The sequence below is a fragment of the Hipposideros armiger genome, unplaced genomic scaffold, assembly GCF_001890085.2.
Source record: "Hipposideros armiger isolate ML-2016 unplaced genomic scaffold, ASM189008v1 scaffold_418, whole genome shotgun sequence".
Taxonomy (NCBI): domain Eukaryota; kingdom Metazoa; phylum Chordata; class Mammalia; order Chiroptera; family Hipposideridae; genus Hipposideros; species Hipposideros armiger.
This window is the reverse complement of record NW_017731768.1, coordinates 1,041,194-1,052,026: the sequence shown is the minus strand read 5'-3', so window position 1 is coordinate 1,052,026 and position 10,833 is coordinate 1,041,194.

Sequence of the window (10,833 nt, the reverse complement as noted above, 5' to 3'; positions counted from 1 at the left end):
GGGCCGGCTCGTCTGGCGGGCGCTGGCGGGCTGTGGCGTTAGGGGAGAGGGGTTCCCAGCAGGACGCGCCGCGACTGCGCTCGTCGCCGCCCGGCCCAGTCCCCTCCTCCCGTTACTATAGTTTTCTAAGAAGCTCTCATGCCTCCTCTCCGCCACCCCACCCCCCAATTTTTTTTTTTTTTAACGTCCTGTTGCTTCACGGGGGACTTTCGGGGTGGGCGTCACGTGTCCCGACACGTAGCCGTAAGGTGCAAGAGCGCGTGCGCGTGTCGAGGCCTACGGCCACGCCCCTTCCGAGGGTCGCCCCGCCCCCGCCCGATTCCGAGAGCAGTGGGGGGATGGGAGGGGCTTGCCGCGCGCCTGCGTGGGGCGGGGCCGGGGAGGGGGCGCGCCCGGGGGGATAGGGGTGTGCGGACCCTGGTGTAGGGCCCACAGCGCGGGGCGCGGGGGGGTGGGGCCCGTCGGGCCCCAAGCGGCCGGGACGGGGATGGGAAGCAGAGGGGGGAGGGTCTTTGCTCCCAGGCCCCGGCTATAATGTTTGTGCAGCCCCGGGCCGCCTCCGCGGGACCTGTTCGCGGTGGGCTCCGACTTCCGTTGTGTGGTTGAGAGGACCGCACGACGACTCCTTGGTGTCCCCGCGGTCCTCTTCGGTTTCGAGAGCCGCGCGGCGGGAAGGAGCCTGAGGAGCGGCGGGTCCAGTGTAGGCGTCCCTTGTTGCCCCGACGGCGTTGCCGCTGCCCGCGCAGCGACCTGTCCGAGCGGCGGGCGCGCCTCTGGGGACAGGGTGTGCTTTGTTGCCGCATTCCGTTATTCCGAGAGCCAGCAACGGTTAGGAAGGAGCTCTGCGGTGTTGGCAATTCTGGGGATCCGGAATGGCGTTTGCAATGTTCTGCTTCGTGATGGCAGCGGTATCCAGTAATAAAATGCAGCCACAGTCAAGAAATGAAATAAAGAGCATATACCTAGTTTGAGTTTGAAAAGTGAACGTCAACATTCTATTTGCAAACTTGCAAAAATTGCCATGCAATGGGCAAGAGGCTTTTCCTTGCAGTGTGATGGATTTGAAATGTTTGAGTTAGTTTAGGAAAGAATTTTCCGAGCTACAATGTAGTTCTCTTTGGTTTATGCAATGTGATCAGTCACTAATCTGCATTTTATGACATGTTGAATTAATAATTTAGATTAAACTATTTGCTATGAAACTGACCATTGTGAGAGTTACCCGTACCTGAAATTTTCTGATAATCTTGTCTTCTGTGTTTTAAGTGGGGGGTTTGGGGTAAATTTTTGCTTCAAACAAATTCTTAGGAACTCTTAAGATTGAGTTGCATTGAAGCAACAAAGTGAATTTCAAATAAATTCTCTTAGAGTGACAAGTAACTTCTGGCCTGTTAATTTGAAGAACACAGTGAGTTTGTTTTTAAAATTAAGTTACTTTGATAGAGGAAATGCAATGGCCATGGTGGACCAAGTTAAAAACGTTTAACTCAAATATTTTAAGTTATCCAACATCCATCGCTGTAGAGCCATACAATATTTGCGTACTAATTATTTAAAGGATGAGTTGTAAAAATGCAAGAAATAGTAATTTTATCAAAAAGCTGTTTTCTCTTTTAAAACTGAAGTAAGGTGTGCTTGTTCAATACCTAGCAAAATGATAAATAGTTTGAAAGGGTTTGGGTAGTAAATTATTTCTTTGATCTGCTAGTGTAAAATATTCAGTCCCCCTTCTTAATCAGTTCACTTCCGTATTAAACGCATACTAGGTCCTGTGCTAAATGCTTTACATGTGTACCATTTAATCTTCACTTTGTGGCTTAGGTTATGCTGTTACCCCGTTTTACATACGGGGAAACCAAGGAAAAGGAGGCTAAGTAACTGGTGCAAGACTTGAGCACATGAATCCTAGGTCTGGGATTCAAATCCACTTATTTTTTACTGAAAGCCCATGTTCTTTGCCCTCCTACTGACCCTATCCAATAAGTCACATTGAACCTTTTCACAGTGTCCGACCATTTTTGACCCATAGAAACTGGAATACCATATAATAGGTATAAGTACCGGGTATGTATACTAGGTGAACCAGATCAGAATTAAAGAACCACGATAGGCACTCTTCATTTCTCCCATATTAAATCCCTCATGGCTACAGCGTTTGGCAACAGTTATTATGTAATACCTTTTCAAATTCACATGGGGCATTTCATCTCTCTGCTCACAGTTCTTTGATGGCTTCCCCTCTCCCATGAAAAACCCCAAGTCCTACCACAAGGCCTACCAGCCCATGTGCTCTGACCCACTGCTGCCTCGCTGACCTTATGTTCACCCCTCTAGCCCTGAAATTCCCTCCAATCCCCCATCCTGAAACAGGCAAAGCAGTGGACACAGTGGGTATCTAGTAAACATGCTTGGAGTGTTCCTGACTAATTCTAGGGTGAAAATGCTCAAGGAGATTATGCCAAGGCCCCTTCCCGAAGTAGGTTTTTTCTATCTGGATCTCTTAAGAAAAATGGGAAGTAAAATACCCTTCCTGAGTTTGTTGGGCTGCATTCTAGATGTTTCTTCTCCTTGCAGTTTTCCCTGCAGTCTAGCAAGCCTGACTCCCACCCTTTGTCAACTCTTGGGAGAAGGTTTCCCTCATCAGTGCGTGCACACACACACACTGTACTGTCTGTTACCCCCCTTTTAATTCTTTAAATAGCATTTATTTCCACCTGACACATTCTACGGTTAAGTTTGTCTGACACACACACACACACACACACACACACACACACACACCCGTAAGCTCCCTGAGAGCAAGGACTTAGTTTTGTTCGATTTGGAATTCCCAACACCTAGGACAGCACGCGGTACATGTAGGCACTGTTTAAACAACTGTTCAAAAAAGGTATTACGTACTTGTTACCCACCAGGAAGTAAGAAACACCCTTATCTACATTGTTTCTTGTAATCAGCACAGCAGAGATTTGAGATGGGCGTGAAGAGCCAGGTGCCTCATTGCACACAAGGGCACTATCACAGTTCCCTCCCTTTTCTGTCACACTCCTGCCTCCAGCATTTGAGGTCTATAGTAGTACACCACTCACTACCCAACATATAAGTGCAGTGAGAATACAAAAATCACTTGCCTTCAAGAGGCTTAAAAATATGAAAATTCATGTGGACTCTTCAATCACATTAATCACGTACTGAAAATATATGCATGGGTGAGCTTCCAGTTGAAGATCCTTATGATAGGTATTTTCGTTGTGAAAAATTATGTCATCTAATATGGTGACACAAAATGGTTCCATATCTAACATCAGTAATTAACCATGAGTGGAAATAATATTTTCTGTTCTAAATTTGATTTTCTATTTGCTTATTGCTATTCTTGACATTTGAAACAGAAAATTATAGTATTGCACACTTCATTTTCTTCATCACCATGGAGTTCTTGCAGGGACACAAATGTTCCTTGGATTTAAGAATCAGTCTTTGATGGCTTTTTGTCCCAAATGTTCTTTCTAAAAATCTTAATCCTTAAATTTTCCTAAGAGGAAATGGGACATTCTCAGTAGCTTTGTAAAGTAAATCTTTGTTTATGTCTTAATAGATTTCTTGAGTCTCCTTTTAAACTGTGAGATGTCTTATCAGGTACTATTTCAAACGTTGAAAGGGACACATTTTAAGTGTGAATATCTTTATCAACAAATATTTGAGTACCTGTCATTAACCCTGAGGCACTTAGGAGCTAAGCTGAGAGTTAATATCACACATATATGACAACTAATAAAAGTAAGTGATAAAGACAAAATGTGGAATGGAACCGCGGGGGGNGCACGGGAAGCCTAAGGAGAACTGCCCTGGAGGTGGTTTGATCTCAGGCTGGAAGAGCTTGTAAAAATGCTCAGGGAGAGGGGCACTGACAAAAACTTGGAAAGTGGGAAAGTCTGAGGCTTTAGGGTGGGCGTTTCCAGCAAGAGTAGTAGGTGCCAGATTTTGGGTTGCCTTAAATTTCAAGCTAACATATTCGTAGAGAAGAGACTTAGGAAATTTCTTTTTTAATACAAGGAAATTAATAAAATAGTAACATGGATTCCAGTCAGTGAGGCACATGTATATCTGATTGTGCAAATACAGCATTCATAAAATAAAAGGCACTGTTCTTCACAGCCATTGTAATGCTAATTGTGCTGCTTTTTTAAACCACTAACATGATGGCTGCAGATGTAGTACTAACATTTAGCTTAAACCACTGCACAGCAGTTAAATGTTAACTGACCGTGTCAGGTTTCTACTCTTTTGACCCTAAATGAAACTTCAGAGGTAAAAATATTCTCAGCCAAGAGGTAGGCCCTTGTGCCATGTAATCCAATCTTCAATCCATATTTAAACAGAAACTTTAACTAAAAAGTAATTGTCTGTTAATTATAGGAATATGAGAGAATTAAAAAGTGCATTTTGTTTTGATGAACTTTCAGGCTGATTCATAGTTTTATGATTGCAAAACACTTTCCATAGTGTTCCCCCAGGATGGGGTTGATTTGTTGTTTTTTTCCCCTTCAGGATCTGGTTCCTTCAGGATGAATCTGTGATTTGATTTTTTAACATATTAAAGACATACTGTTTGATTCATAATCTGCATTAGTTTTAAATAACTAATGTAACTAAACATTGTAAGAGCAAAGGAAGTGCCTACCTGTGTCCCCAACATTTCATCAAATGCCATTATCTTTTACTAAAATGTAACTTGTGTCTTAACATTGCATTTTTCCAGTGATTTCTTCATATTCATGCTTTCTAAACAGAGTTCCAGTGGGACGATGGAGGCAATAAGAGGACTGACATTTATAGAGTCCCTACATGCGAGCTCTCAGGCACTCCAGTTGTTACCTCACTGAGTACATAGCAGCTCTGAGTCAATCATTATCCCCATTTATAGCTAAGCCAAGGCTCAGGGTTAACTGAGTGATGTGACTCTTGTGACACAGCTAGTAATGCCAAGATTCAGACCAGATCTTCCAAGTCCTGGGTGATTATGACAATGCTAGCCTTTCTTTAAGTTAAATTATGTACCCCAAGATCTATGTATTTTAATGACTAAAATACTGTTACTTTTGAGTCTTTTTTTTTCAGTATTGTAACCAATGGTGATGTTGAATCTTTCAAACATTAAGTTCTTACAGCTAATTGAAATACTCCTGGTGCAATATAGGGAAAAGAGTGCTGTGCTGGGTATAAAAAGACTTTATTGGTTCTATCCTAATGCGCTGTGTAGCCCTGAGTAAATAACTCAGTCTCTCTAAATTCTGAAATAAGTGATGTTGGAAGTCTTTTCAAGTTCTGTGATTCTTAATAAGATGTTCTCATCCATATCAGCAAGTTGAATTTATTGAAATTTCATTTCTGTGTCTAGGATAGCCCTGTGAACATACGGGTGGCCATGTCATTGGCAATAAGAAACGTATTTTAAAATCTTAAGGGTCCAATTTTGCACTCCTTATTGAAATAAAAAAATATATATTTCTGGACTTTTGTTTCCCTTGGACAACACATTTGACTGAAAAGCTTACATTTTTATAATTTCCAAAGGATTACATTAAATCTTAAAAATATATATTACAACTTTAAAAAGTAAGGCACTAAAAAATTGGGTCTACAGCTCCTCGTGGAGAAACTTCCTACTAGGAGAGCATAAAACTCCCTGGAGGGTACCTGGCCTCTTCCTTCCTTTCTGCTCTGATTTTTAAAATGCTTTACAAGTTGTCTTTCAGTAATTACTTGTCTGAATGAACAAATGGAAAAAAGAAAGAACTACATCGACATACGTGGGCCCTAGGAAGGGCAAGCAGCTGTGTAAGCTGCTCAGAGCCCAGAAAGCTGACCTGAGTAAATAGTAGCATCTGAAAATCCTTGCCTTTGTGACAGGAAAACAGAATGCGAGGGAGGGGCCTCCGTGTCTGCTGCTGTGGAGGCAGCTTTTGCAATGTGATTTAATGATTCTTGAGAAATATTTTGGAGCACCAGATTATGTCTCCCTCCACAAGAAACATACCATTTGGGGAGATGGGGCCAGAGCACCCAGAGTCCCCTAAATCTATAACAGGTCTGATAATGAGCACCTCTTGTTTTATTATTAAAGGGGCTTATATAGCAATGGTATTTTATCAGAATCACTTTAACCTTATTACATGTTTAGATAGAAGATTAAAAGCAATTGTTCACAGCAGAGATATTCAGCCAGACCTGCTTTATCAGTTTAAAATTTTTGAACTATTTCCACACCACTCAGGGCATAGCTCTTAGACACACTGCCCATTCCTTCCCCCCAACCACCCCTCCCCCTGAAATTCCCCCCAGCAATCAAGGCATACTGCCTGGCACATGGCCCCACCCAGGCTGGCAGCCCCTCGGTCATGTGCTCCTGCCATACTAACCATTAAAAACATTTTGAATATTACCTCTATTTGAGTCAGCTTATTTACATATTTAGAAAGTTATTTCATATCTTCATGTCCATTAAATCCTGAGTTTACTAGTTTTTACTAATTTCAACTAAATTTTTTTTTGTCTAAAATATGTATAGGTTCTTCAGACATATGTCCCCATTTAGAAAAAAAATGTATACAAATCATGTTTACCCAGTTACAATGAAATACCAAAGTCTCTCTCCAGTTTTGCTTTTCATTTTCCACCAAATAATGTTTGAATACACAGGTTGTTACCAGAGCTGGAAAGTGGATAATCATCCTCCTTATGGTAAACTGCTTATATTTCACACCAAAGAAGTGCCTCACTTCTGCTCTCTCCCCAGTTCCGTACAGCCATTCACATTACTTTGCTGAACTCTACAAGTAATACTGATGATGCCGGCATTTACTATTTCCTAGTTATGCTGTCCAAGCCCAACTGTAAGAATGTTACAGTTACATTTTATAGATCTTCAAGGGCCATCAACTTGATTAACTAGCATTAATTACACTGGATTTTTCTCAATATTCACTGGTAGTAAGCATCATTTTTTTTAAATGGAGATAAAACAGCACGGTGAAATGAGTAACACTTTTTGTTTTGAAGTTCTAAAATGGGTTTTCTAGGGGCACCCCAGTTGGGACCCCATCTCATTTTGAGAGCTGTTACTTTCTGCTCTAATAAAACTATCCTCTGCTGTAATCTTTAAAAAAATAATAAAAATAAAATAAGACGGGTTTTCTGTATTTGCGGTAGGAACCTGGAATTAGGTGAGAGTGGGACACGGCATGCCGGAGCTGTGACGGATGGTGGGACAGGGCTGTCCTGGTGCTAGGATCATTTCTCTGTCCACATAAAGTCATCAAAAGAGCAGAAAGAAGGAGAGGAGGCAATCAAAACACTGAACTGTTAAACTGTGAAATGAAGGAAGAGCAAAAGGACTGGGGCTCAGAGAGTTCAAAGACAGGCCTATAGCCCAGCAGCCGACATGCCAGAGACAATTCAACGCCCCCTCTGCTACCGGCTCCTGTCCGGCTGCCGGGCCTTCTCTGTGCCAGGTTCTTCGGCCTCTAGGGACCCAAAGCCAGACTCGACTTTCTCCTCTCCCTCAGCTGACCAGGTTTCAACATTTCAGCTGGTCCGGTGCCTGATTTCATGACAGCACACTTTCACTTAATCAAACAGCCCCAAGGAGGCCTTGCCACTCCGGAAGGAGCAGATATAAGTGGGGACAGCAGCGGGCGGCTCTCGGTGTCCGGGTGGCTGAGCAGCGAACCCGGTGAGGGAAGGAGGCCTTTCACGTTCAGGCTCAGACCGCTGGTGTCTGGTAAGAACTTCCTTCTGCACTGTGAAAATATGAAGTAATAATACCTCAGCCCCACTACGTAACCACCTGCCAAGCCAGAAAAGCTTTCCTCACAGATGATGTAGCTGAAGTGTCTTTAAACCCCAAGCAGCGAAACAAAGTCCTGAAGAGTTTGCTGCTCCTGGGAGAAGGCAGCTGAGCCCAGGGGCCCAGAGCAGTGGCCACAAGTCCTGGGTTTGCACCCCAGCCCGGCCTCGTCACTGCCTATGCCTCTCTCTTGTCCTAATGAATCCCAGGGACACGTCAGGATTATGTGAGTGCACGAACACAGGTGCCTACAGAGTCCCTGGCATACGGTAAGCTTTCAGGAATGGGATTGTTTTTAAAACTAAAAAGAGTAAGGCCTGGATATACCTCATATTGATCAATGCACATGTTTTGGAATGTGTGTCGCTAACTCTATTTACGTTGAAAATGTATCCGCAGAGGCCAAAAGTAGTTAGTCATCAGTTTCCTGCCGCTTCCTGTTGCACAAACCATTTCCCGTTCCCAGGACTGCTGACACTAGGAAGTAAACGGACAAAACCTGATGAAGAGGAGGCTTGATCCCAGGCTGGCTGTGTTGTCAGCAGCAGCAGCAACAGTACATCTGCTGCTGGCTCGGGGCCTCCTGGCTCTTCTAGACGGGACCGTAGGAACAGCTCTGCGGCAGTGGGCAAGTGTGGAAAGGGAGAGACTGCCCTCCCCGCAACTCCTGCCCTGTGAACAACCGAGCTAACAGTCAGCATGGAGGAGGGTCCTGGGAGCTCATACCTTCTGGAAGGTCCAGGCCCAGGGTGGGCAGGTACCCGCCCTCTCGACCTGCAGGAGCTCCCAGGACACCTGTATCGATCCCATTATTGTGTTTGAACACGGACAGCTGTGGGCTGACCCAGGGTTTAAAACCTGAGGTCCCAGCAACTGCTGGCAGCATTGTGCCAAGTCCAAGGTGTCCTCCAGGGCCTGGCATGGGTGGCTGCAGCTGGCAGCACAGGTGAGTGAACCCACCCTCAGCAAAACCACGCTATCTTCGTATCTCCACAGACACGTGGAAAGCAAAGCAGTGAGCCCCCCCCCCACCCCTTTTTTAAATCAGGTACCATGGGAAAAATAGGTCATGGTTTGAGGAATTTAGAATCTGAAAGCGGGCTGGGAGGAGACAGATACACACACTCTCACAAGTGGCTTCTGCAGGTCAGTTCCATTCAGTCACGCATGAAGCAACAGGAAGACAGTGACCGCTCCAGTTTCCCTGGACCGTCCCAGAAGCAAACGTGATCGCTCCAGGGTAACCCCCAGAAGGTCTAGATTTTCAGCAAGACTATATCTCTGAGCCAGGATTTCTATTATCTGGCATCTGTCACCAGCACCCAGCCCCCAGGCCATACGTATAGCCTTCAAAACATTTACCTCGGGAGCAACACCTTCTCTCAGTGGTTTTCAAGGTTTCAAAGTGGTTTTCACAGCATAATTTCAAAATGAGGGCTGAAACGCACAAGGTAGCTGAAAGGAAAAAAAAATCTTTCTAATAAACAGTTTTATAATTACTAGTCTGGCTTCACCGTGAATCATATACCCCATTATAATACTAATGTTGAACAAAATTTATATTCACATCATATGTTTTCTTGTTAGAAAGAGGGCCTTGTCTTATCACTAGATCCCTGGGAGCATGATACAGTCTAAACTATAACGGAACCCCTGATGTTATAAGGGCTGGATAAGAATTTTCTTCTCAATATCTGGTTTTACAAAAGTGGCTTATTGTTGTATACAACAATTATGCACTAAGTGAGGATAATGTTATAGACCACAGGGGGGAAAAAAATCACTTATTTTACACCAGATTTTCCCAAAGCAAAATCTTGATCAAATCATTGAGCTGTCTGTCATGTGAATGACACAAAACTGAGCTCAAGGCTCGGCCCTGCCTCGGGGCATTTCCCCTCCCCCATCCAGTCTCAAGTTCAATGGCTCACATCTCTCCCATTTTCTCTGTCATCTTGGTCAAGGGTCACTGCCTACCAGCCCAACAGCCTCTCTGCAGTCTCAGAGTCGCCACGAAGAACTTCAGTCTTTAAACTTGCTGGTGTGATGTGATATTATCTTTTCTTTATAACGTGATGTATGCATATCAACACGATGTGTACATCACATAACCTTGTTCTTAATGTCTATCACTGCACTTCCTGGATGGGAAACTTTGCTAGCATTTTAATATAGCTTTAAAAAAAATACTTGATTAATCATTTTAATAATCCTTCACTGACACTGTATTCAACTTTGTACAGCATTCATTAAGGACGTCACTCCATCAAGGAAGTAAATCAGAATTGTGGGAAGAAGAACACACTGAAACCATTCCCAAAAGGCAAATTTGCTAGGAAGTGAGCCTAATAGCAGTTTTATTTTTCAAGTCCTAAACACAAAAGTCCCACTTCTTGCCTGCTAGCTCAATTTTTAGCTCATCTGTCTCTCAACCCCTCAGTGTTATGTGGCTTTAGTCCTCCTATACATCCTAAAGTTCAAGTTGGTTCCAGGTGGCTCGAGCGGACTTTAAGATTCTGTGGTCTGTTTCAAATTGCAAATTATTCATTGTTGAAGCCGAAACCCTGGTTTCTGTAAAATGTTAACCATAGGAAAATATGAGAAAGCATTAGAGTCTGAGGACCTGTCATTTATTTCTTTATTAGAATTGAATTAAGTTCGTGGTCAACTTCACCAAACTAGAAAATGCTGTCATTCACTCTGTATTTTCCCTCTTTTAGAGTCAAAAGGCAGCCTCGGATCTAGGGAGAAAAATCTTCATGCTAATTAAACCTCACTGCTTGTTCTATCTGGGCCTCATCCTCACAGCAACCAGAAGCTTCCATGGCCCAGCAGTTTCAACCAAATAGTTCAGGAGCCAGTATGCACCCGTTGCAGTGGTAAACCTGGAGTGATTCCAGCAGCCAAGCTCCTGGGATCCCCAGACTCTTACAAAGGGGATTTGCAGGGCTTGTAGTCTTTCCCTCCTAATTTAATTTAAACTG